Source organism: Ranitomeya imitator, chromosome 5 (genome assembly GCF_032444005.1).
Source record: "Ranitomeya imitator isolate aRanImi1 chromosome 5, aRanImi1.pri, whole genome shotgun sequence".
NCBI classification, from domain to species: Eukaryota; Metazoa; Chordata; class Amphibia; order Anura; family Dendrobatidae; genus Ranitomeya; species Ranitomeya imitator.
Genome location: NC_091286.1, coordinates 293,673,825 through 293,701,752, shown reverse-complemented (window position 1 = coordinate 293,701,752; position 27,928 = coordinate 293,673,825). Strand labels below are relative to the sequence as shown.

Sequence of the window (27,928 nt, the reverse complement as noted above, 5' to 3'; positions counted from 1 at the left end):
ATCTGCGTACACATGGGTGTGTGAGGAGGTGGCGCGCAGAGGCCATGAGTGGCGGCTGTGGTGCGTCTGGATTAGGGGGGAAAGACCTGCCCCCTGGCGATTTGACGGTATGAGGGACAAATTTCAAAAATGATTCTTTCAGCAGTTCCAGGAACAAGAACTAAAGGAGCCACCTTGTCAGAATGCAGCATCAGTGCTGCACAAGGCGGCATTTAGTTACAAACGCCTGGGGGGGGGGGGGGAGTTACAAACGCCTGGGGGTTACGCCGGGGGGGTAGTTACAAATGCCTGAGGGTTACGCCTGGGGGGTAGTTACAAACGCCTGGGGATTACGCTGGGGGGGGGGGGGGGGGGAAAGTAGTTACAGACGCCTGTGGGTTACGCCTGGGGGGAAGGGGTAGTTACAAACGTCTGGGGGTTACGCCTGGGGGGGGGGGGGGGGTGTTAGTTACAAACGCCTGGGGGTTACGCCTGGGGGGGTCCCTTTAAAAACTAAAATAGCCAGAAATTCAAGCCGACAAACGCCATGTGAAGATCCCAACATCTGCAAAGCCAAGACTGAGATGTGCAGCAAACCTGCGCCATTTTGCCAATTCCAAAGCAGCATTTATCTGGTGTAGCCCCCTGGCTATTGGGGCACACTGTCCCTGGCACAAGGAGAGGAATAAGAAGCAGCCCCCCTGCACCTCACTCCTTCACATGGCTTTAAGGCACAGAGTTTGCGGCATCAGCGCTTTGCGGCCGAGCCAGTGAGTGAGCCTTCTCACACCTGCTGTCAATCACAGCCTTCCACCTCAGCACAGTCATCACAACAGGTAACAACAACACAGCAGACTCCGCCCCACTCTTCCAGAGAGCATGCGCAGTACTGTCCGGCGGCGGCACAAGTTGTTTAGTTCGCGGTCATCTTTCTGCACGGAGCCGGAGCGAGAGGTGAGCGGTGAGTTTGGTCTGTCCTGTTGCTCGGTCTTATTCCCGGTTTTTCACGTGCACGTGTCAGCAGCAACTATAGCGCTCATCCTGCACAGTGAGCGGAAGTGTTCCCGCTCGTTACCATGGTGACCGCTCCCATGCTATGCTGTAGCTGTGCTGCTCCTCAGGTATGGCGGCTGCTGAGGCGCAGTGACCACTCACTAACGTGCTGTGTAAACCTATTAGAAATCATGTGCCCCCATAGCAATGTGTAGTGGTACAGATGCCCCGCAGGATTGGGGGCAGCCGCTTGCTCAGGTGTACTGTTATTTCCACATACCACAATGGGGCACGTAGAGTCCAGGGCATGGACACCAGCCCCTTTATCACTCCGTTGAGTTGAAGAAAATCAGAGAAAGGGTAATAGAGGTACAGCGGCTGGTGAAAGTATTCACCCCCTGGCAGTCCTCACGTTTTGTAACCTCACAACCTGGAATTTCACTGTTTTTTGAGTGTTTGCATCAGTTCATGTAAAGAACATACCTACAACTGTGCACGTTTGGTTTTCTTTTGTGAAGCAAATGACAAATAGGACAGAATTTCTAAAAAAAAAAAAATACATTGTGCATAACTATTCACCCCCCTAAAGTCAGTACTTAGTAGAGCCTCCTTTTGTGGCAATTACAGCTGCAATTCACTTTGCATAAATCTCGGAGCTTTCCACTTCTCGCCACTAAGATTTCTGCCCATTCCTCAAAGCAAAACTTGCTCCAGCTCCTGTAAGTTCATGGTTTCCTCTGGTGAACAGCAGTCTTCAAGTCTGACCACAGATTCTCAGTTGGATTAAGGTCTGGGCTGTGACTAGACCACTCCCAAACATTTACACGTATCCTCTTACACCATTCGAGTGTTGTTTTAGCGGTATTCTTTGGGCCATTGTCTTGTTGGAAGGTGACCCCTGATCCCAGTCTCAAATCACTGACAGACTGAAACATGTTTTGCTCAAAAATATCCCTGTATTTCGCACCATCTTCCTCCCGACTTGGACCATTTTCCCCGTCCCTGCTGCTAAAAAAACCCATACCCAAAGCATGATGCTACCGCCACCATGTTTCACTGTGTGGATGGTGTTCTTGGGGTGATAAGCGGTGTTTGTTTGACACCAGACATATAGTTTACCTTAGTGGCCAAAAAGTTCAATTTTGGTCTCATCTGACCACAGCACCTTCCTCCATACATTTGAGCAGTCTCCCACACGTCTTTTGGCAAACTTAAAACAAGACTTACGATTTTTGTGTGTAAGTAAAGGCTTTTTTCTGCCCCCTCTTCCATAAATTCCACCTATGGAGTGTGTGGCTTATTGTGGTTGTATGGAAAGAGTCTCTAGTCGCTGCTTGGGAACTCTGCAGCTCCTTCAGGGTTACCATTGATCTGTCTGTGTGCTGCCTCTCGGATTTATGCCCTCCTTGCTTGATACTGAGCATTTTGGTTGGCGGCCCTTTCTTGGCATGTTTGTTGTATCATCTTCTTTCCATTGGATAATAATGGATTTGATGATATTTCGGGGATCATCAGAGATTGGGATATTTTTATAACTGACTTGTACTTCTCGACAACTCTCCTTGGTCTTCAGGGTGCTGTTTCGTTAGTGGTGCCTCTTGCTAAATGGTGTTGCAGCCCCTGTTGAGTTTCAGAAAAGATGCGTATATGGAGCGCCCCCAGACACAGGGCCACGAGTTCTTGGTACCGGGCCTCTCTGGTTCGGTTCTGATGCTGTCACGGTGGCTAGACCCGGTCCGCGACCCTGCTAAGGGGCGTCCAATAAAGGTGGTACAGTCTGTCAGGGGTTCGTGACGCCACCTGTGGTGTTCGGTCAGGGTGACCGACGCTGCTGTGGGGTCCGCTGGGGTGATGGAATGGCAGCTGGATGGTATACCTTCCCACAGGTGAAGTATGTCCCCAGGGCTTCCCAGTAAGGTGGATGATGATGGTGTAGGGTGCAGTCAATAACGAGGACACAGGGTTGCAGTCTCTTTACCTCTTTACTGAAGACTTCGGGATCCGCAATCCAGAGCACGTTTAACAGGGCTCTCAGAGACTGGCCGGTCCGATGGGCACATCCAGAGTTTGCTTCGCAGATGGAAATCGTTGCCTACCAATAGCGCCTGTGTGTTGTAGTCCTATCCTGCTGAGCATTCGGAATAGTCCTCACAACTGCTGTTCTCGTTCGTTCGTTCGTTCTCTACAGCTCTCTCGTTCTTTGGTTCCAGATCTTTCTAGTTCAACGTCCACCAGGTATGTTATGGCCACACATGGACCCGTAGAAGCGCCTGTGCGCGAAACGGCCGTCGTCCTCCCCTGTCACTCCCCCGCTCCCTCGTATACTCCTGCTGATGCCGCATCATGTTTGTGAAGGCTTAAGTGCTAAATGAAGGACATTTTTAGCTGAAGACAGATGGTGAGTGCCGCATTTCTTTCTTATACCTGCTCACTATGTTATGGCTAGGACGCACCCGTATGACGGGAAGGCCTGGAGGTCTTCCGGGACCCTAGAGACGCCCCTCTCTCACTGTTGCCCCCTATATCTTCGCAGGTGTTTAGGTGAGACAGCCAACCTATAATTAACTGTCCTGCGGAGTTCGGAGTAAGGCCTAGAGTCAGTTACTCCCGCGGTGTTCTGGCCACCGGCGACGCGCCTCAGTAGGATGTTGCCTCGGTCTCACGGCACGACTCCTACTGGCTCTCCTTTGTGCTTGATCTTGTTTACACTGTTCCACAATATCCTTCCCTTCATGTCTCTCTCTTGGATACCGCCGCGGGGTGTGCAGGCGCAGTTCCGTTACGTTTTGTTCTGTTCGCTAGGCACCTGCCAGGTTCCCACACCTGACAGGGACCCCCCTGTGTCTTCTCCCTGCAACACCCCCTGCCACGGGATGTTGCCTGAATCCAACCCAGTCAGCTTCTAACTAACTTCCTCCCCGACCCCTAGTTTTACCAGTGTGAAGAGTGGCCCAATAAATAAAGCCTTTTGCTCCCCCTAGTGGCCGGAGTGTGAAGTATAAAGTGTTCTGGTGATACCTGGTCAGGTGAACTCCTTTAGTGCCATCAGACGTACCATCACTCCCCTTAGTGGCAGAGCGTCATACTGCAATGACCAGGTCTCTGGGGCGCTGCATATATACTGTCAGACTATGTGACACTTAGGGCCCCTTTCCACTTGCGAGGAAAACGGACGAGTGCAATCCGATAAAAAATCGGATTCCACTCGGACCAATGTTATTTAATAGGTGACATTCCATATGCGATTTTTTTTCTCAGCCAAAATCGGACTGAGAAAAAAATCGCAGCATGCTGCGTATTGCTGCGATTCTCGGGCGAGTGCTGTTAGTTTTTTACGCACTGGTGTCCTTTGAAAAGCCGGGAATTCAGCGCTGTGTACAGTAAAATCACACTGACAGGGATATGAGATGGTTTACTGTCTGTAAACCATGTCTCATATCATGTCGGGTTTAGGAAGGAGAAAGCAAAAGCCGGCAATTGAATTACCGGCTTTTAAGCTATCTAGCGCTGCAATATATATATATATATATATATATATATATATATATATATATATATATATATATATATATATATATATATATATACAGGTCCTTCTCAAAAAATTAGCATATAGTGTTAAATTTCATTATTTACCATAATGTAATGATTACAATTAAACTTTCATATATTATAGATTCATTATCCACCAACTGAAATTTGTCAGGTCTTTTATTGTTTTAATACTGATGATTTTGGCATACAACTCCTAATAACCCAAAAAACCTGTCTCAATAAATTAGCATATTTCACCCATCCAATCAAATAAAAGTGTTTTTTAATAACAAACAAAAAAACCATCAAATAATAATGTTCAGTTATGCACTCAATACTTGGTCGGGAATCCTTTGGCAGAAATGACTGCTTCAATGCGGCGTGGCATGGAGGCAATCAGCCTGTGACACTGCTGAGATGTTATGGAGGCCCAGGATGCTTCAATAGCGGCCTTAAGCTCATCCAGAGTGTTGGGTCTTGCGTCTCTCAACTTTCTCTTCACAATATCCCACAGATTCTCTATGGGGTTCAGGTCAGGAGAGTTGGCAGGCCAATTGAGCACAGTAATACCATGGTCAGTAAACCATTTACCAGTGGTTTTGGCACTGTGAGCAGGTGCCAGGTCGTGCTGAAAAATGAAATCTTCATCTCCATAAAGCATTTCAGCCGATGGAAGCATGAAGTGCTCCAAAATCTCCTGATAGCTAGCTGCATTGACCCTGCCCTTGATGAAACACAGTGGACCAACACCAGCAGCTGACATGGCACCCCACACCATCACTGACTGTGGGTACTTGACACTGGACTTCAGGCATTTTGGCATTTCCTTCTCCCCAGTCTTCCTCCAGACTCTGGCACCTTGATTTCCGAATGACATGCAAAATTTGCTTTCATCAGAAAAAAGTACTTGGGACCACTTAGCAACAGTCCAGTGCTGCTTCTCTGTAGCCCAGGTCAGGCGCCTCTGCCGCTGTTTATGGTTCAAAAGTGGCTTTACCTGGGGAATGCGGCACCTGTAGCCCATTTCCTGCACACCAGACTCAGTCCACTGCTTCCTCAGGTTCCCCAAGGTCTGGAATCGGTCCTTCTCCACAATCTTCCTCAGGGTCCGGTCTCCTCTTCTCGTTGTACAGCGTTTTCTGCCACATTGTTTCCTTCCAACAGACTTACCATTGAGGTGCCTTGATACAGCACTCTGGGAACAGCCTATTTGTTGAGAAATTTCTTTCTGGGTCTTACCCTCTTGCTTGAGGGTGTCAATGATGGCCTTCTTGACATCTGTCAGGTCGCTAGTCTTACCCATGATGGGGGTTTTGAGTAATGAACCAGGCAGGGAGTTTATAAAAGCCTCAGGTATCTTTTGCATGTGTTTAGAGTTAATTAGTTGATTCAGAAGATTAGGGTAATAGGTCGTTTAGAGAACCTTTTCTTGATATGCTAATTTATTGAGACAGGTTTTTTGGGTTATCAGGAGTTGCATGCCAAAATCATCAGTATTAAAACAATAAAAGACCTGACAAATTTCAGTTGGTGGATAATGAATCTATAATATATGAAAGTTTAATTGTAATCATTACATTATGGTAAATAATGAAATTTAACACTATATGCTAATTTTTTGAGAAGGACCTGTATATATATATATATATGTGTATATATCTACTCTAATCTAACCTGTCAGTGTGATTGTACTGTACACTGCGCTGAATTACCGGCTTTTCAAAGGAGACCCATGCGTAAAAATCGGACAGCAATACGAATGTCATACGGATGTTACGATAAGAAAATCGCATGACACTCGCAGACGTTACATCCGTTTTTTCGGTCCGTAATTCGGATCGTTTTTTTTCTCTCAAGTGGAAAGGGGCCCTTAGACTGCACACAGTTCTTCCTTTCACTAAGCATGTGACTTATGAAGGTAATTGCCTGCACTAAAAACTTGTAAGTGCTTTATAGCAAAAGGGGTGAATACATATGCACATGACAATTTTTAGTTATTTTTATCCCATAAATTTAATTTATTCCTATATTTTTCTTACTTCACTAACTTAGACTAGTTAGTGCTGATGCATCACACACAAATTGGATTGCAAAAATATTTAACCCCTTAACCCCTGAAGCTTTTTTCGTTTTAGTTTTTCGCTCCTTTTCTTTCCAGAGCCATAACTTTTTTATCTTTCGGTCAATATGGCCATGTGAGGGCTTATTTATTGCGGGACGGGTTGTACTTTTGAACGATACCATTGGTATCGATACTGATACCATTACCATGTCGTGTAACAGAAAACGGGAAAAAAATTCCAAATGCAATGAAATTGCAAAAAAGGTGTAATCCCAGACTTGTTTTTTGTTTGGCTTTATTGCTAGGCTCACTAAATGCTAAAACTGACCTGTCATTACGAATTCATAGACCCTAAACATGTCTAGGTTCTCTTTTATCTAAGTGGTAAAAAAAATTCCAAAGTTTGCTAAAAAAAATTTAAAAAAATTGCTCAATTTTCTGATACCTGTAGCGTGTCCACTTTTCGTGATCTGGGGTTGGGTAACGGCTTATTTTTTGCGTGCCGAGGTGACGTTTTTAATTATACCACTTATGTGCAGATACGTTCTTTTGATTGCCCGTTATTGCATTATAATGCAATGTTGCAGCGACCAAAAAAACGTAATTTTGGCATTTTGACTCTTTTTCCCGCTACGCCGTTTAGCGATCAGGTTAATCCTTTTTTTTATTGATAGATCGGGCGATTCTGAACACGGCGATACCAAATATGTGTAGGTTTGATTTTTAAAAAATTTTTTTTAATTGTTTTATTTTGATTGGGGCGAAAGGGGGGTGATTTGAACTTTTATATATATATTTTTTATTTTTTTTAATATTTTTAAACGCATTCATTTTTTTTTGTTTTGTCATGCTTCAATAGCCTCCATGGGAGGCTAGAAGCATCCACTTGATGACCTCTATGCAGCAGAATTACAGGCTTGCTATGAGCGCCGACCACAGGGTGGCGCTCATAGCAATCCATCAACAACCATAGAGGTCTTTAGGAGACCTCTGGTTGTGATGGCAACGCACCGATGACCCCCGATCACGTGACGGGGGTCAGTGGTGCGCGTACTTCCGGCCGCGCAGCTGGCAGTGCATGTTAAATGCCGCTGTCAGAGTTTGACAGTGGCATTTAACTAGTTAATTGGCGCGGGCAGATCGCGATTCCGCTCGCTCCCATTGCGGGCACATGTAAACTGTTGAAAACAGCTGACATGTCGCGGCTATGAGGTGGGCTCACCGCTGGAGCCCACCCCAAAGCGGGGGATACCGCCAGCTGACATACTATTCCGTCAGCTGGCAGAAAGGGGTTAAACACAGGTTGTAATGTAACAAAATGTGTAATAAGCCAAGGGGGTGGGGGTGGTGAATAGTTTTGCAAGCCACTGTATAGACTGCATAATTTATTATTGTAGCACCATCCCTGTTACGGAGAATGTGACACCGGGAGATTTTATGTCAGCCTGCACTTCTATATGCACTGCGCTCTATGCATCTATACAAAACAACATGCAGTGGAATGTCTTGTTCACAAATTCTGTTGATTGCACAGGTATAACTTTCTTGAATTACAAGATGGAAAAAGATTATACCTCCAGATTAATATTGGTGCTGTGATTAGGAGATAGAACAAATTATAATGCAGCATTCTAAATAAGTTTGCGTCCCTGACAGATTACACTATAGGTACATTCAGACGTCCGTACAAATCGGTCCGAGATTGGACTGGCCACATGTGGGTCTCCTGACCCAAGCGAGACAGCCCCATAGAAATATATGAAGCTGTCACACTCGGGTCGGTGCGATGTGATCTGATTTCTAACCAGTTTGCATAGACATATAAACTGAACGCCAAGGCTACAATCCCACAATGACTATTTGGTCAATTTTAGTTGTTGCGTATTTTCATACGTAACAACATAATCTCAGCATAATTTCTCTCTTCTCATTTTCTGTGTCTGTGGTAATCGGACTGCACACGGGTGATATCTGAGTGCAATCCGATTTTTTTTTTTTTTTTTGCACACACCCATAGACTTATATGGGTGCACATGGTCCGATCGGAACAACCATCATCCTGCGATTGTTTTTTCATACCGAATTGGCATGAGCAAAAATCGCAGATCTGTACTGCCTCATAGTATAACATTGGGCCGAGTGCTATCATATAAAACATCGGCTAACACTCGGCCGTGTTGTAGTGAGCCCTAAGAAATCTACCTGGTCTTACTTTTCAAATACTATTAGGAATACTATTAGGAAGTATCTCTTGTATCAGAAAAGATTTGTAAGTTCTGAGCATGCGCAGAAGATCAATAAAGACTCTGGCCGTAGAAGGGCTGATAAGGTTCACATACCTGCGCGAGTGGACGGCGCATGCGTGGGATTACAGCACCGCAACTGACACAGGCTAGTATGATGTGAATGGGAAGGGGGTGATATTATAATGAAGAGAGGAGGCAGAGAATTTTTCCAGGCATCGCACGCTCCGGAGCCTAGAAAAATCAGACATTAAAATTGCATTTCTCCACATCTAGACCCAGGGGTGGATTAAGGGTAGCCAAGGCCCCGGGCTGTTCAGACTCTGTGGGCCCCCCAGTCATGCGACGGGTTCATCATATATCTGAACCAGATTATTCCAGAAAAATAGTTGCTGCGTGAAACTCTACTTCTCAGCTATCACACATTAACAGGTCTCATCACCAGATCACACATATAACCTTCAGCTTTTGTTTTGGCCAAAAGATTTTTCAAGCCGCCACCATAACACGGTAGACACTTTTGGCCGAACCCTACTCTATTGTAACCTATTAAATATTTGTTAAAATATGCAATACAATTTAGGTATATTTTTATTTATTTTTCAATTTTTAAAATGACCAATAATATCACATACAAGGAACAAATACAACACCATGACCAAACCACATATTACCACCACTGACCGAATAATATCACATACAAAGAACAAATACCACCGCACCATGACCAGACCACATATTACCACCACAGTGATCAAATAATATCAAATACAGGGAACAAATACCATCGCACCATGACCAGACCACATATTACCACCACAAAGTGAACAAATAGCACATACCAGGGACAAATACCACAACACCATGACCAGGCCACACATTACCACCACATAGTGACTGAATACTACAATACTGATCAGTAATAAAAAAAACCACAGTACTATCACCATAAGTGCCAGTATTCACAGGAGACCTGTACTTAGTATGCAGTGTCTGTGTAGAGGTAATACAGAGATCACCGGTGACATTATACACAGGACCTCTGTATATAGTATAGGTAACACACTGACTCACCAGTGACGTCTCTAGGTGAAGTCCTTCATCTTTCAGTCAGTGCATACCGCCATCACTTCATCCAACCAGGGCTTGTCTCTGCAGGAAATAACAGTTATCTCGAGCTCCGCTTGCAGAACACATTAATTTTTCCCAACTTCTACATTACACCACATGAAGAAAAAAAGGCAACATAGTGTCACTCTGCACAGTAACAGGACCCCCCCATTTAAAACAGTATACTCAAAAAATGAAATAAATACATCTCTGAAGTAATAATATCCCCTAATTAGCCCCTATGGTAATAATAATATCCTCTATCCTGGCCCCATGTATCTCATTCCTGGCTCCAGCCTTATGTTCTCACATCCTGCCCTCATGAGTATCCATCCTGCCCCATATGATCTCCCCATCCTGCCCCATCGGTCTCCATCGTATCCGTCCTGCCCCATGATCCTGCATGATCTGTCTCCAATCCTGCCCCATGTCTTTCATTCTGCCCCGTGTCTCCAATCATGCCCCGTATCTACATTCTGCCCCTGTCTCCAGTCCTGCCCCCAGTGTGTCCAGCATCTCTGCCCCCAGTGTGTCCAGCATCTCTGCCCCCAGTGTGTCCAGCATCTCTGCCCCCAGTGTGTCCAGCATCTCTGCCCCCTGTCTAGACCGCAGCTGAGGCATACAGGTAAGGCCGGTTTAACCATTTAATTACCTGTATAGCTTAAATTTGTCCACTGGGGTAATAGATTCCCTTTAAATATTTTTATTGGGTTTTAACAAAATTGATATGAAAACAGAAAACACACAAATCAGATTACAAAATAATTTGAGCACAGGTTGTAATGTAACAAAATCGGAAAGAAGCTAAGGGAGTGAATACTTGTGCAAGCTACTGTATAAGTTTCCTGTCCTTGAAGGTGGACTCTTTCTCAGATGATATTTTATGTTTGCAGAGTCCGCACAGCAAATCCCCCGCGTCTGGATCTAACCGATGGCCAGGTTTACACAAACTTATAAAAAAAACGTTCAGAGTTTCATCCAGAAAACTCAGATTATTCTTTCTCACTTGTCATCCTTGTTCAGTCCATTGTTTTTTTTTGTTTGTTTGTTTTTATTTTTATTTTACAGCAGAAGCTATTAATCATTTATAAGACCATTCACAGTGTTTTATGTGACAGAATTGCAATGTGTCCATAAAAACTTGATGTTATGCTGTGGTTCCGTATTGCATCTGATTTTTTATTTTTGCGCACTCATTGATTTGAGTCTGCCGTGACATTTGGAGCGCCTCTTGGAGCGCCTGATCTACTCCCGCCTTACCCATTACCTCTCCACACACTCCCTCCTAGACCCTTCACAGTCCGGTTTCCGCCCCCTACATTCGACTGAAACTGCACTCATCAAAGTGACCAATGACCTTCTGACAGCAAAATGTAACGGTGACCACTCTCTGCTCATTCTTCTCGACCTTTCTGCAGCTTTCGACACTGTTGACCACCCTCTCCTACTCTCTAGGCTCCGGTCACTAGGCATTAAGGACACTGCTCTCTACTGGTTCTCTTCCTACCTTTCTGACCGCTCCTTCAGTGTTCTGTTCTCTGGTTCCACTTCATCTCCTCTTCCTCTCACTGTCGGGGTACCTCAGGGCTCAGTCCTTGGCCCCATTCTCTTCTCTCTCTACACAGCCCCAATTGGACAGACCATCAGCAGATTTGGCTTTCAGTACCATCTTTATGCTGATGACACACACATATACACGTCATCCCCTGACCTCACCCCCGCTGTACTACAGAACGCCACTGACTGTCTGTCTGCAGTCTCCAACATCATGTCCGCTCTCTATCTGAAACTCAACCTCTCCAAAACTGAACTTCTTCTGGTCCCACCATCTACTAACCTGCCTAAATCTGACATTTCTCAGTCGCCCATGACAGCACTACCAGAGAGAGGGGATCCGCCCTTCAGGGACAGGAAACCTACAGGATAAAAGGGCGGTACCTCTCCCCTGCATCAGTTTGGTTTCCTGTCCCTGACGGGGAACCTTCTCGGACGGTACCTGTCATGAACGACCGGAAGACTAACCTGGCGAAGATCCGGAACCGGCCAGTCCGAGTTCTGGCGGCGGGGAGGCCCCTGCCACTGCTGGTCCGGTATCCGAAGCCGCCACGACTTCGACCGAGGGGTCTGGAAGCGCGAGCGGGGGGAAGCGCCGCCGCCACTCCGGATAGGAGTTGGAGCGCTCCAGCACACTGCCGCAGGACGCCAGGATCCAAGATGGCGCCGCACCGGAAGTAGTGGAGGGACTTCCGGTTCGGGGGCAGTGAGGTGAATGGCTACACCAAGATGGCGCTGCCCCGGAACCGGAATCCTTCATTTCCGGGTCGTCTAGCTGCGCGCGCATGCGCAGTGGCTAGGAATGAAAAAAAAAAAAAAAAAGGAAAGAAGCGCTTCCCCCAAACAGTGCAGCCACGGGGGGAGGGGGTCAAGCGCCACCCTTTAAAAGAAGGTGCGCTTGACAGACCCTTGCTGCATGCTGTTCCAAGATGGAAGACAGCGATCAGCAGCTCCAGCCACCGCCGCCGCCACCGCAGCAGCAGCAGCAGCGCCATCGTCAGCGCCAGAAACCAGATGCCCAGGGGAAGAGAACTTCTGCAAGCAACCGAAGTTCCCGATCCAGTAGCCATTCCACACCATGTAGTTCCAGTGTGGTAAACCTGCGGCCGGCCACGGATCATACGCCTCAGGATCCTACCCCTCCTCCAGAACCGGTACCTGTGGCTGTGTCAGATTGGTGAGTGATCTTCGTGAAAGCTCATTTTTTGTAATTGGGGTTCCCCTTCTCCCTTATCTAGGCAAGGAAGAGAACGGGGAAGATGAAAAATAGAACATGCCCCTTATGTGAGAAAGCATTACCACAGTCCTGGGAGAAGAAATTATGCGACTCCTGTATTGAGCGAGTCCTCTGTGAGGAGACCCCGAACTTCGCCTCTGAGTTACGCTCTGTAATTAAAGCGGAGGTTGAGACGGTGTTTAACTCCCTTAAAAGCGACAGGAGATCTACTAAGAAATCAGTTCCTGATAGAAATTCCGACTCTTCTAGCTCCGAGAGTAAAAACTCGGATACGCAAGATTCATCCCTCTCCTCTTCAGACAGTGAAAGTGGGGGTCGTCATTGCTTCCCCCTAGATGAGGTTGACGGCCTTGTAAAGGCTGTAAGATCGACGATGGGGGTGTTAGATCCTCGTCCTGATAAAACGGTACAGGACATTGTTTGGTGGTCTTTCCCAAAAAAAGCGTAAGGTGTTTCCCCTTAATGAAAATATTCAAACGTTAATTAAGAAGGAGTGGGAGAAACCTGAGAGGAGAAATGCATCGGTTCCCTCTATTAAAAGGAAATACCCCTTTGAAGAAGAGGCTTCGGTCTCGTGGGATAAAGCCCCCAAACTCGACGTTGCGGTAGCTAAGGCCTCGAAAAAGTTCGCATTACCATTCGAGGATATGGGAACCTTGAAAGACCCTCTTGACAAAAGAGCAGATACTTTTCTTAAAGGGGCCTGGGAGTCAGCCGGAGGATGCTTAAGGCCAACTATAGCAGCGGCATGTACGTCACGTTCCTTAATGATTTGGGTCGACAACTTAGAGAAACAGATTAGAGATGGGGTCCCTAGGAATAAAATTTTAGAGTCCATCCCTATGATTAGAGGAGCCGCGGCATTCTTGGCAGACTCTTCGGCCGACTCCATTAAATTAACATCTAAATCGGCAGCTCTCTCAAATGCGGCACGTAGAACCCTATGGTTAAAAAGCTGGCCGGGGGATTTACAAACTAAACACAAACTGTGTTCAATCCCCTGTGAAGGTAAATTCCTCTTTGGAGAGACTTTGGACGATATCCTGCAAAAAGCAGGTGATAAAAAGAAAGGTTTTCCCATCCTGGCCCCAACATATAATAAACGGCCCTTTCGGAACAGAAAATTTTTTAGAAGGAGACCACCGAGGGAGCAAAACCGATGGGATGACGGGAGAAGGAAAGACAGAGGTTTCCTTTTTGGTAACTCCCCTCGAGATAGAAACCCCCCCCCCCCCCAAGTGACGTCTTCCCCAGGGTGGGAGGGAGATTGACTCAATTCCTCCCGGCCTGGGAGAAAATTTCGACCAGCCCTTGGATATTGAAATTAATAGGAGAAGGGCTTCGCATAGAATTTTTATCCCTACCCCCACGGAATTATGTGGTAACACCGCTGAGATAATCTCCTCATCAACCAGAAGCTCTAGAACTAGAAATTGTAAAACTAGTAAACAAGGCTGTCATCCAAGAAGTCCCCCCTCTGGAGAGAGGTAAGGGATTCTACTCTCCATTGTTCCTGGTTCCCAAACCGGACGGAACCTTCCGAACTATAATAAACTTACGGAAGTTGAATACCTATGTAAAAAACTACAGATTCAAAATGGAGTCAATAAAATCAACGATAAAAAATCTGTTTCCCAACTGTTTTATGATAGTTCTAGATCTCAGCGACGCATATTATCACGTCCCCATCCACAAGACCTCTCAGAAATTCCTCAGACTGGCAGTAGTCATAAAAGGACAGACCAGGGAATACCAATACAGGGCTCTTCCCTTTGGCATATCAATTGCTCCCTGCATCTTCACAAAGTTGATAGCGGAGATGATGGCACATCTGAGAGAGGAAGACGTCTTGATTATTCCATGTCTAGACGATTTTCTGATTGTGAGCAACTCGGCCGAACTCTGCCGTCAACAATGCGACAGAGTCATAGACACCTTAACAAAATTGGGCTGGCTGGTGAACCTCCAAAAATCAAAACTGGAACCAACCAAGGTTCAAGAATTCTTGGGTCTCATCCTGGACTCAAGTTCTCAGGTTTGTTACCTACCAGACAAGAAAAAACAAAACATAATCCACCTAGTGTCACAAGCGCGTGCAAACCCTACCATGACTCTAAGAAAGGCAATGTCATTACTGGGATCCCTCTCTGCCTGTCTCCCAGCGGTTCAGTGGGCACAGCTCCACACAAGGACACTTCAGTGGGATATTTTAAGGAACCAAAAAATACTAGGAGGACGTTTAGAAAATCGAATGACTCTAAGTTTACCCACTATTCATTCCCTGGGCTGGTGACTGAATCCCAACAACTTATCAAAAGGGATTCCCTGGGTAATAGAGGCGTCTCAGATAGTTACCACAGATGCAAGTCCCACAGGGTGGGGGGCTCACCTAGACGACAGAGTCACTCAGGGGATATGGACAATTCAGGAGCTCAGATCTTCCTCAAATCAAAAAGAGTTGAGGGCCGTGAATCATGCACTACTGTACTTCCTAGACCAACTGCAAGGCCATCATGTCCGAGTATTCTCGGACAACAAAGTAGTAGTAGCTTACTTAAACCACCAGGGGGGAACCAGGTCTCAATCATTAATGGAAACTACCTCCGAAATTTTCAGCCTGGTACAAAACAACTTCCTGTCCCTATCAGCCCTACATATAAAGGGGGTGGAAAACCAAAAAGCGGACTTTCTGAGTCGTACCCAACTAAAGCAGGGGGAGTGGTCTCTAAATCAGGGCATATTCAACAAAATTACAGATCTATGGGGGATCCCTGTAATAGACCTCTTTGCCAATATGCACAACAAGAAAGTGGAAACTTTCTGTTCCCTAGATCCCAGGGGGAATCCTCAGGCGTGGATGCATTCACAATACCCTGGACACAGACCCTAACATATGCATTTCCCCCTACTATTCTCATCCCAGCAGTTCTGAGAAAGATCAGGCAGGACAAATCCAGACTCATCTTGATAGCCCCCTTCTGGCCCAAGAGAGCCTGGTTTTCATGGCTGAGGATGTTATCAATCACCGATCCCTGGGTGCTTCCGGATCTTCCGGACCTCCTGTCTCAGGGACCGGTGTTCCACCCTCAATCAGAAAATCTCCATCTGACAGCGTGGCTTTTGAGAGGTCACTATTGAGGGAAAGAGGGTTTTCTGACAAACTAGTGTCTACACTAATGAAAAGTAAACTTCAAAAATTGTGTAACATGCCTAGGCAAGGCAGCTTTTAACAATAAATGCATCAAAAAAACCAAAACAAAGCTATCGCCATAAAATACAAAATATTTTATTATGATTAATTTAAAATGTAAAAATTTACAGAAAACATACAAAAAAGGTAAAAGAAGGAAAAAATGTGGGGGCACAATGCACAGATAATAAACGGCCCATCCGGTACAAATAATATGCCAAGAGGTACAAAGAAAAAATAACAATAATTGAGAAAATAATCACATAAATAAGGAAGGTACTTTTGTTATCATTCAAGGGTTGAATGTCCAGGTATAATAGAGTAAAAAGTCTCAAAAACCAATCAAAAAAGGATAACCCAAGGATGCAGATTCAAAATGATAAGTAAATTGCTAATGTAAGTATATAGGCACAATGCTCTAGGTAGAAACAACTAGTAAAGTGTCTAGTGCTAGTGCAACAAGGCTACATAGCCAAAGTAACTGCAAGGAATTATAAAGCTATAAAGTGACCTCAATCGTGTGGAGCGCCATTGGCGCTGACATATTACCTGTCTGAGACGGTCCGGTCCGGTGATTATTATTAATCATAATAAAATATTTTGTATTTTATGGCGATAGCTTTGTTTTGGTTTTTTTGATGCACTAATGAAAAGTAGAAAACCTGTGACCACAAAAATATACGGCAAAACATGGAAAAAATTTTTGTCCTCCTCTGGGGTAAAATTGCAAGATGGTGTTCCAGTGTCTGAAATACTAGAATTTCTACAGAAGGGCTTAGACTTAGGCCTTTCGGTAAGTACCTTAAAGGTACAGATAGCAGCTCTAGGAGCTTTATACTGTGAGAACATAGCAGCCAACCCTTGGGTTATACGGTTTATCAGCAGCCGCAAGGTCTAAACCGCTAACTATAAGTAGATTACCAACCTGGGATCTGAACTTAGTTCTGTCAGCCTTAACAGACTCCCCGTTTGAGCCCATAGAATCGGTACCCCTTAAAATTCTTTCTCTTAAAACGGCCCTCCTAATAGCCCTGACTTCGGCCCGTAGGATAAGTGACCTCCAAGCCCTGTCTGTAAACCCTCCATTTACACAAATTCTGGATGATAAAGTTATATTAAAAACAGACCCTTCCTATCTACCGAAAGTTGCGTCAACATTCCATAGATCCCAAGAAATAATCCTTCCTTCTTTCTGTCAAAACCCTAAAAATAAGAAGGAAGAGAAATTCCATGCACTAGACGTTAAAAGGTGCCTGGTCCAATACATAAAAATCACCCAGCAGTATAGGAAGGAAGGGTCTCTTTTTATCTGCTTCCAGGGACCCAGGAAAGGACTCAAAGCTTCTAAGGGCACTATAGCGCGATGGGTCACAGACGCAATAGCTTTGGCGTACTCATCCTCCGGGAACGCCATTCCGCAAGGACTGAAGGCACATTCTACAAGGGCTATGGCAACCTCCTGGGCCGAAAGGTCAGAGGTACCATTAGATCAGATCTGTAAGGCGGCCACCTGGTCATCACCTTCAACCTTTTTCAGACACTACCGCTTAGACCTAGCCTCTTCGTCTGACCTAACCTTCGGGAGAAGGGTTCTGCAGGCTGTGGTCCCTCCCTAAGCAATGATCTCTGTAATTCTCACTGGTAGTGCTGTCATGGGCGACTGAGAAAAGTGTAGTTACTCACCGATAACGGTGTTTCTCAGAGCCCATGACAGCACCTGCTTATTCCCCCCCCTCATCACGTGTGCGGTGAGCACATTATTTGTGTGAAGTGGTTTTTTACATATAGACACGGTGTTCACTGTTAAGCATTATGATTAAATTGCATATTTTTTGTGTTGTTGTGACTAACCTGGAGGACCTCCGATGCTCTGTAAACAAAACTGATGCAGGGGAGAGGTACCACCCTTTTATCCTGTAGGTTTCCTGTCCCTGAAGGGCGGATCCCCTCTCTCTGGTAGTGCTGTCATGGGCTCTGAGAAACACCGTTATCGGTGAGTAACTACACTTTTCCCTCTCCGTAAGTGGCACCATAATAACACCCCGGCAGCAGGCGCGCTGTCTGGGTGTTATGTTTGACTCCAATCTCTCCTTCACATCCCATATACAGTCTCTTGCCCGCTCGTGCTGCTTACACCTAAAGAACATCTCTAGAATCCGCCCTTTTCTCACCATGGAAACAACAAAACCCCTCACTGTCACCCTGATCCACTCCCGGCTGGACTATTGTAATGCTCTATTAATTGGCCTTCCCCTCACGCGACTTTCCCCTCTCCAGTCCACCCTTAATGCAGCAGCCAGGGTTGTCCATCTGGCTAATTGTTACTCGTATGCGTCCGCTCTTCGCCAGTCGTTACACTGGCTGCCCATTCATTACAGCAGGCCTGGGCAAACTGCGGCCCGCGGGCTACATCCGGCCCCCTGAGTGTTTCTGTGCGGCCCGCTGACACAGCCAGCTTGTACTGTTGTATGTCCTGTGCAGGAGAGGTAAGGGTTAAGTCCCCCATAGTGCTCCCCCCTGTGATCTGTGGCTTATCACATCCACTCCAGACCGTTCCCCCTGTTGACGTCTATGGGTGTGCAAAAATAAAAAAATTGGATCCCATATGAATCATCCATATAGCATCCTATTTTTCCGAATACATTTCCATTACTAACACAGGACACTGTATTTCTTCTTTTAAATTTTATTCACTTCTCTATAAAAATGGATGCCATACAGATGACAATACAGATGGAAAATCGTCTTTTTCTTGACGAAAATCCTGATTTTTTTTTTTTAATATGCTCATGTAAATATCATCACATAAGCAACTGCTTTTTAACCCCCTAAGCCCCAAGGGTGGTTTGCACGTTAATGACCGGGCCAATTTTTACAATTCTGACCACTGTCCCTTTATGAGGTTATAACTCTGGAACGCTTCAACGGATCTTGGCGATTCTGACACTGTTTTCTCGTGACATATTGTACTTCATGTTAGTGGTAAAATTTATTCGATATAACTTGCGTTTATTTGAGAAAAAAATGGAAATTTGGCGAAAATTTTGAAAATTTCGCAATTTTCCAACTTTGAATTTTTATACCCTTAAATCACAGAGATATGTCATGCAAAATACTTAATAAGTAACATTTCCCACATGTCTACTTTACATCAGCACAATTCGGGAACCAAAATTTTTTTTCGTTAGGGAGTTATAAGGGTTAAAAGTTGACCAGCAATTTCTCATTTTTACAACACCATTTTTTTTTAGGGACCACATCTCATTTGAAGTCATTTTGAGGGGTCTATATGATAGAAAATACCCAAGTGTGACACCATTCTAAAAACTGCACCCCTCAAGGTGCTCAAAACCACATTCAAGAAGTTTATTAACCCTTCAGGTGTTTTACAGGAATTTTTGGAATGTTTAAATAAAAATGAACATTTAACTTTTTTTCACACAAAATTTATTTCAGCTCCAATTTGTTTTATTTTACCAAGGGTAACAGAAGAAAATGGACCCCAAAAGTTGTTGTACAATTTGTCCTGAGTACGCAGATACCCCATATGTGGGTGTAAACCATTGTTTGGGCGCATGGCAGAGCTCGGAGGGGAAGGAGCGCCATTTGACTTTTCAATGCAAAATTGACTGGCATTGAAATGGGACGCCATGTTGCGTTTGGAGAGCCCCTGATGTGCCTAAACATTGAAACCATCCACAAGTGACACCATTTTGGAAAGTAGACCCCCTAAGGAACTTATCTAGATGTGTTTTGAGAGCTTTGAGCCCCCAAGTGTTTCACTACAGTTTATAACGCAGAGCCGTGAAAATAAAAATTCTTTTTTTTTCACAAAAATTATATTTTAGCCCCAGTTTTGTATTTTCACAAGGGTAACAGGATAAATTGGACCCCAAAAGTTGTTGTCCAATTTGTCCTGAGTGTGCTGATACCCCATATGTGGGGGGGGGGAACCACTGTTTGGGCGCATGGCAGAGCTCGGAAGGGAAGGAGCGCCATTTGGAATACAGACTTAGATGGATTGCTCTGCAGGCGTCACGTTGCATTTGCAGAGCCCCTAATGTACCCAAACAGTACAAACCCCCCACAAGTGACCCCATATTGGAAACTAGACCTCCCAAGGAACTTATCTAGATGTATTGTGAGAACTTTGAACCCCCAAGTGTTTCACTGCAGTTTACAATGCAGAGCCGCGAAAATAAAAAAATCTTATTTTTCCCACAAAAATGATTTTTAGCCCCCCACATTTTTATTTTCCCAAGGATAACAAGAGAACTTGGACTCCAAAAGTTGTTGTCCAATTTGTCCTGAGTACGCTGATACCCCATATGTTGGGGTAAACCCCTGTTTGGGCGCACCGGAGAGCTCGGAAGGGAAGGAGCACTGTTTTACTTTTTCAACGCAGAATTGGATGGAATTGAGATCGGACGCCATGTCGCGTTTGGAGAGCCCCTGATGGGCCTGAACAGTGGAAACTCCCCAATTCTACCTGAAACCCTAATCCAACAACACCCCTAACCCTAATCCCAACATTAACGCTAACCACACCCCTAACCCTGACACACCCCTAATTCTAATCCCAACCGTAAATATAATCCAAACCCTAACCCTAACTTTAGCCCCAACCCTAGCCCTAACCCTGATGGGAAAATGGAAATAAATACATTTTTTTAATTTTATTACTTTTCCCTAACTAAGGGGGTGATGAAGGGGGGTTTGATTTACTTTTATAGCGTTTTTTATATTGGATTTTTATGATTGGCAGCTGTCACACACTAAAGGACGCTTTTTTATAGCAAAAAAGTTTTTGCGTCTCCACATTTTGAGACCTATAATTTTTCCATATGTTGGTCCACAGAGTCATCTGAGGTCTTGTTTTTTGCGGGACGAGATGACGTTTTTATTGGTAATTTTTTTGGACACGTGACAGTTTTTGATCACTTTTTATTCCGATTTTTGTGAGGCAGAATGACCAAAAACCAGCTATTCGTGAATTTCTTTTGGGGGAGGCGTTTATACCGTTCCGCGTTTGGTAAAATTGATAAAGCAGTTTTATTCTTTGGGTCAGTACGATTACAGCGATACCTCATTTATATCATTTTTTTATGTTTTGGCGCTTTTATACGATAAAAGCTATTTTATAGAAAAAAATAATTATTTTGGCATCGCTTTATTCTCAGGACTATAACTTTTTTATTTTTTTGCTTATTATGCTTTGTGGCAGCTCGTTTTTTGCGGGACAAGATGACGTTTTCAGCGGTACCATGGTTATTTACATCCGTCTTTTTGATCGCGTGTTATTCCACTTTTTGTTCGGCAGTATGATAATAAAGCGTTGGTTTTTGGCTCGTTTTTTTTCTTTCTTACGGTGTTCACTGAAGGGGTTAACTAGTGGGACAGTTTTATAGGTTGGGTCGTTACGGACGCGGCGATACTAAATATGTGTACTTTTATTGTTTTTTTTTTTTTTTAAGATAAAGAAATGTATTTATGGGAATAATATTTTTTTTTATTCATTTAGTAATTTTTTTTTTTTTTTTTACACATGTGGAAATTGTTTTTTTTACTTTGTCCCGGGGGGGACATCACAGATCGCCGATCTTACAGTTTGCACAGCACTCTGTAAGATCGGCGATCTCACTCACATCGCTGCAGGCTTACCAGCACCTGCAGTCGACCCGGAAGTACTCCCTGCAGGACCCGGATGCAGCCCCACGGCCATTTTGGATCCGGGGCCTGCAGGGAGAAGACGCTCGGTACAAGGTGAGCACATCACCTTCTACCGATCGTCTCAGGGAAGCCCGCAGGGAGCCCCCTCCCTGCGCGATGCTTCCCTGTACTGCCGGCACACCGCGATCATGTTTGATCGCGGTGTGCCGGGGGTTAATGTGCCGGGAGCGGTCCGTGACCGCTCCTGGCACATAGTGCCGGATGTCAGCTGCGATAGTCAGCTGACACTCGGCCGTGCTCCCCCCGTGAGTGCGGCCGATCGCTATGACGTACTATCCCGTTGGTGGGAATTAAGGCCCACCCCACCTCGACGGGATAGTACATCATATGGGATTAAGGGGTTAAAAAGTCATAAAATTAATAAGCAGAATTAAAGGGTGATCCGAAACCAAAGGTGCCTTTCATACTAAACTTAATTAAATAATCTAATCACTTTTCTAATATATTTCAGTTAACAAATTTCTACCTTTCCCTCTCTAATGTAACTTCCTGTCTGCTTGTGTTTTTTTTTTTTGTGTTTTTTTTACTTCCAATGACTTTTTTTTTTTAGAATCCCAGTGCACTTTGGGATACTCACATGGGACATCATTAGGGGGCAGAGGCTGCGGTCACTGCCACAGCTGCTTTCCCTACCATGAAAATAGCGTCATCTGTTTCAGGGACTGGACTGGCCCCTGCCGGGTTATCTCTTCTCCTTAGAGATCAGCAAGGGAGCGCACAGACACTGTGCATTCAAAGGAATATAGCACAGAAAACTCATACCGAGTATGCATCAGAATTTACAACTGAAGCATTATCAGGTGAGGACTAACTGAGCCTCCAAAACAGACATCACTGATGGCGTCTAAATTCAGAGAGGGTGCAGAGCTTGCGGCAGTGAGGGCAGCTTCTGCCCCCTGATGACGGCTAATTTGAGTATCCCAGAATGCACTGGTGAATCTCAAACAAAATGTCATGGGACATTAAAAAAAAGAAAAAAGACAGGGAATTTTTCATTGAAGTATATTAGAAAACAAGATTAGATTATTACACTGAATAGATATGCATTTAATATGAAATTCACCTTTGGATTTGGACCGCCCCTTTAAGTTCAGCCGATTGGTTCGGCCCTCCACAGCAGTGCCAGTTTCTGATGTGGCCCCTCTCGAAAATTAATTGCCCACCCCTGCATTACAGGATACAATTCAAAGTACTTGTTTTCACTCACAATGCTCTTCACAATGCAGCACCCCCATACATCTCCTCCCTCATTTCTGTCTATCGGCCTAACCGACCTCTGCGCTCTGCAAATGACTTTCGACTAACCTCTGCGCTAATCCGTACCTCCCACTCCTGACTCCAAGACTTCTCCCGTGCTGCGCCAATCCTCTGGAATGCTCTACCCCAAGATATTAGGACCATCCACAATTTGCATAGTTTTAGGCGCTCCCTCAAAACACATTTGTTCAGAGCGGCCTATCACGTTCCCTAATCAAACTCATGTTATGTTTGTGTGTGTGTGTAGTCCATTCACTACTTCCATCCCCCACCCCTGAAGATGGCTGGACCATCATTGTAAATACACACCTGTACTTTGTATCTCCCCCTCCTCATTGTAGATTGTAAGCTCTCATGAGCAGGGTCATCTTATTTCGCTTTAATTATTGTATTGTTAATGTTGTTACTTATGACTGTTGTGTTTGAAACTGTTAACCCCTTAGCGACCGCCGATACGCCTTTTAACGGCGGCCGCTAAGGGTACTTAAACCACAGCGCCGTTAATTAACGGCGCTGTGGAAAAAGTCCATAGCGCCCCCCAGAGGCCGATTTTCTCCGGGGTCTCGGCTGCCGAGGGTAGCCGAGACCCCAGAGAACATGATTCGGGGGGTTTTTAACCCACCCCGCATTTGCGATCGCCGGTAATTAACCGTTTACCGGCGATCGCAAAAAAAAAAAAAAAAAGCGATCTTTTTTTAATTTCTCTGTCCTCCGATGTGATCGCACATCGGAGGACAGAGAAAAGGGGTCCCAGGAGGCCCCCCAATACTCACCTAGCTCCCCCGATGCTCCTCGTGTCTCCCGGTGGGCGCCGCCATCTTCAAAATGGCGGGCGCATGCGCAGTGCGCCCGCCGGCCGGCACCGGGAGAATCTTTGGGGTCTCGGCTGCCGGGGGTAGCCGAGACCCCAAAGAGCACGATCGGGGTCGGTGTTACCGACCCCTGTTTTGCGATCGCCGGTAATTAACTGTTTACCGGCGACCGCAAAAAAAAAAAAAAGTAAAGTGTAATTCTCTGTCCTCTGATGTGATCGCACATCAGAGGACAGAGAAATAGGGGGATTCGGGGACCCTAGCATACTCACCTAGGTCCCTGGATCCTCTTGCTGCTCCTCCTGGCCGCCGGCAGCAGAACATAGCGGACGCATGCCCAGTGCGCCCGCCATCTGTCTCCATCTGCCGGCCGGCAGGAGAACAGCAGTTGGGGCTAAAATTAGGGGTAGGGTTAGGGGTAGGGTTAGGGGTAGGGTTAGGTTAGGGGTAGGGTTAGGTTAGGGTTAGGGGTAGGGTTAGGGTTAGGTTAGGGGTAGGGTTAGGGGTAGGGTTAGGGTAGGGTTAGGTTAGGGGTAGGGTTAGGGTAGGGTTAGGTTAGGGGTAGGGTTAGGGTAGGGTTAGGTTAGGGGTAGGGTTAGGTTAGGGTTAGGGGTAGGGGTAGGGTTAGGTTAGGGGTAGGGTTAGGGGTAGGGTTAGGGTTTGGTTAGGGTTAGGTTAGGGGTAGGGTTAGGGGTTAGGTTAGGGGTAGGGTTAGGTTAGGGCTAGGGTTGGGGCTAAATTTAGGGTTAGAGTTGGGGCTAAATTTAGGGTTAAGGTTGGGGCTAAACTTAGGGTTAGGCTTCTTTCACACTTACGTCGGTACGGGGCCGTCGCAATGCGTCGGCCCGACATACCGACGCACGTTGTGAAAATTGTGCACAACGTGGGCAGCAGCTGTAGTTTTTCAACACATCCGCTGCCCAATCTATGTCCTGGGGAGGAGGGGGCGGAGTTACGGCCACGCATGCGCGGTCAGAAATGGCGGATGCGACGTACAAAAAAACGTTTCATTGAACGTTTTTTTGTGCCGACGCTCCGCCAAAACACAACTGATCCAGTGCACGACGGACGCGACGTGTGGCCATCCGTCACGATCCGTCGGCAATACAAGTCTATGGGCAAAAAACGCATCCTGCGGGCACATTTGCAGGATCCGTTTCTTGTCCAAAACGACGGATTGCGACGGAATGCCAAACGACGCAAGTGTGAAAGTAGCCCTAGGGCTAGGGTTAGGGTTGGGGCTAAAGTTAGGGCTAGGGTTGGGGCTAAAGTTAGGGTTAGAGCTGGGATTAGGGTTAGGGTTTGGATTAGGGTTCGTATTAGGGTTAGGGTTGGCATTAGGGTTACGCTTGGGATTAGGGTTAGGTTTGGGATTAGGGTTAAGGTTAGGGTTGTGATTAGGGGTGTATTGGGATTAGGGTTAGGTTTGAGGTTAGGGTTGAGATTAGGATTAGGGGTGTGTTGGATTTAGGGTTTTGATTAGGGTTATGGTTAGGGTTGACATTAGGGTTGTTTTGGGGTTGGGGTTGTGATTATGGTTAGGGTTAGTGATTAGGATTATGGATGAGGTTGGGATAGGGGTGTGTTGGGGTTAGGGTTGGAGCTAGAATTGGGGGGTTTCCACTGTTTAGGTACATCAGGGGGTCTCCAAACACGACAGCCAATTTTGCGCTCAAAAAGTCAAATGGTGCTCCCTCCCTTCTGAGCTCTGCCGTGCGCCCAAACAGTGGGTTACCCCCACATATGGGGCATCAGCGTACTCGGGATAAATTGGACAACAACTTCTGGGGTCCAATTTCTCTTGTTACCCTTGTGAAAATAAAAACTTGAGTGCTACAATATCTTTTTTTGCGAAAAAAAAAATATTTTTTATTTTCACGACTCTGCATTCTAAACTTCTGTGAAGCACTTGGGCATTAAAAGTTCTCACTACACATCTAGATAAGTTTCTTGGGGGGTCTAGTTTCCAAAATGGGGTCACTTGTGGGGGGTTACTACAGTTTAGGTACATCAGGGGCTCTGCAATCGCAACATAATGCCCACAGACCATTCTATCAAAGTCTGCATTCCAAAAAGGCGCTCCTTCCCTTCCGAGCTCTGCCGTGCGCCCAAACAGTGGTTTACCGCCACATATGGCGCATCAGCGTACTCGGGATAAATTGGACAACAACTATTGCAGTCCAATTTCTCCTGTTACCCTTGTGAAAATAAAAACTTGGGGGCTACAATATCTTTTTTGTGGAAAAAAAAATATTTTTTATTTTCACGACTCTGCATTCTAAACTTGTGTGAAGCACTTGGGCATTCAAAGTTCTCACCACACATCTAGATAAGTTCCTTGGGGGGTCTAGTTTCCAAAATGGGGTCACTTGTGGGGGATTTCTACTGTTTAGGCACATCAGGGGCTCTCCAAACGCGACATGGCGTCCGATCTCAATTCCAGCCAATTCTACATTGAAAAAGTAAAACGGCTTTCCTTCTCTTCAAGCTCTGCGGTGCGCCCTAACAGTGGTTTACCCCCACATATTGGGTATCAGCGTACTCAGGAGAAATTGCACAACAACTTTTGTGGTCTAATTTCTCCTGTTACCCTTGTGAAAATAAAAATTTGTGGGCAAAAAGATCATTTTTGTAGAAAAAATGCAATTTTTTATTTTCACGGCTCTACGTTATAAACTTCTGTGAAGCACTTGGGGGTTCAAAGTGCTCACCACACATCTAGATAAGTTCCTTAAGGGGTCTAGTTTCCAAAATGGTGTCACTTGTGGGGAGTTTCCACTGTTTAGGTACATCAGGGGCTCTCTAAATGTGACATGGTGTCCGATCTCAATTCCAGCCAATTCTGCATTGAAAAAGTCAAACGGCGCTCCTTCACTTCTAAGTTCTGCGGTGCGCCCTAACAGTGGTTTACCCCCACATATGGGGTATTGGCGTATTCAGGAGAAATTGCATAACAAAATTTATGGTTACATTTCTGTTTTTACACTTGTGAAAATAAAAAAAATGGTTCTGAATTAAGATGTTTGCAAAAAAAAGTTAAATGTTCATTTTTTCCTTCCACATTGTTTCAGTTCCTGTGAAGCACGTAAAGGGTTAATAAACTTCTTGAATGTGGTTTTGAGAACCTTGAGGGGTGTAGTTTTTAGAATGGTGTCACACTTCATTATTTTCTATCATATAGACCCCTCAAAATGACTTCAAATGTGATGTGGTCCCTAAAAAAAAATGGTGTTGTAAAAATGAGAAATTGCTGGTCAACTTTTAACCCTTATAACTCCCTAACAAAAAAAAATTTTGTTTCCAAAATTGTGCTGATGTAAAGTAGACATGTGGGAAATGTTATTTATTAACTATTTTTTATGACATATCTCTCTGATTTAAGGGCATAAAAATACAAAGTTTGAAAACTGCAAAATTTTAAAAATTTTCGCCATATTTCCGTTTTTTTCATAAATAATCGCAAGTAATATTGAAGAAATGTTACCACTATCATGAAGTACAATATGTCACGAAAAAACAATCTCAGAATCAGCGGGATCCGTTGAAGCGTTCCAGAGTTATAACCTCATAAAGTGACAGTGGTCAGAATTGCAAAAATTGGCCAGGTCATTAAGTACCAAATTGGCTCTGTCACTAAGGGGTTAAACTGTAAAGCGCTGCGGAATATGTTGGCACTATATAAATAAAGATTATTATATGGAAGAAACTAATGCAGCATGTGACTTTTATTTTCATATGTATATTCGGTCAGTGAAAAGAAAAACCCTTGCTTGCACTGTCGCATTAAATTGCATTGGTATTAGTCCGCTGTCCGATTCCCCCCCCCCCCCCCCTCCCCTTGCGCTTGTGTGAATGAGCCCTAAAGGTGAATATCCACAATTAAACACCATATTTATTTCAGATCCAGGATGTTTCTTATACAGCTCTGAATTAATGTGTACAATAGAGATATTGGTAATGCTTCTACTGGTCCCAGCAAACACGGGATAACTGGGACAGCTGTCACTGAGATTTATTAGTTAATTCCAGTGGTTTTCCAGCGCCTCTCACTTCTGCTGATGTGGGGCTGCCAACAGGGCTGTGGAGTCAGTAAGCCAAACCTCCGGCTCCTCAATTTCCATGACACCGACTCCACCAAAATGGGCTCCGACTCAACGACTCTGACTCCACAGCCCTGATTGGCAAGTCTTGCATATAACCAGCAAATATACACTTGTCCTACCTGAT

The 27,928-nt window shown here is 45.1% G+C and overlaps 1 protein-coding gene across 5 annotated transcripts in view; it reads left to right on the top strand.

The window, feature by feature from the left end:
- ARMC2 (armadillo repeat containing 2) overlaps positions 1-27,928 on the top strand; it is a 303,914-nt gene that overhangs the window by 45,080 nt on the left and 230,906 nt on the right. For 2 of the 5 annotated variants that reach the window (XM_069726244.1, XM_069726246.1), the window contains exon 1: positions 870-940. The exons of 2 other annotated variants lie outside the window; for them this stretch is intronic. The gene's annotated coding sequence lies outside the window, so the exon portion shown is untranslated. Of the gene's footprint in view, positions 1-869; positions 941-27,928 lie in introns of those variants that run through there. One more of the 5 variants, XM_069726245.1, reaches the window with a different exon arrangement.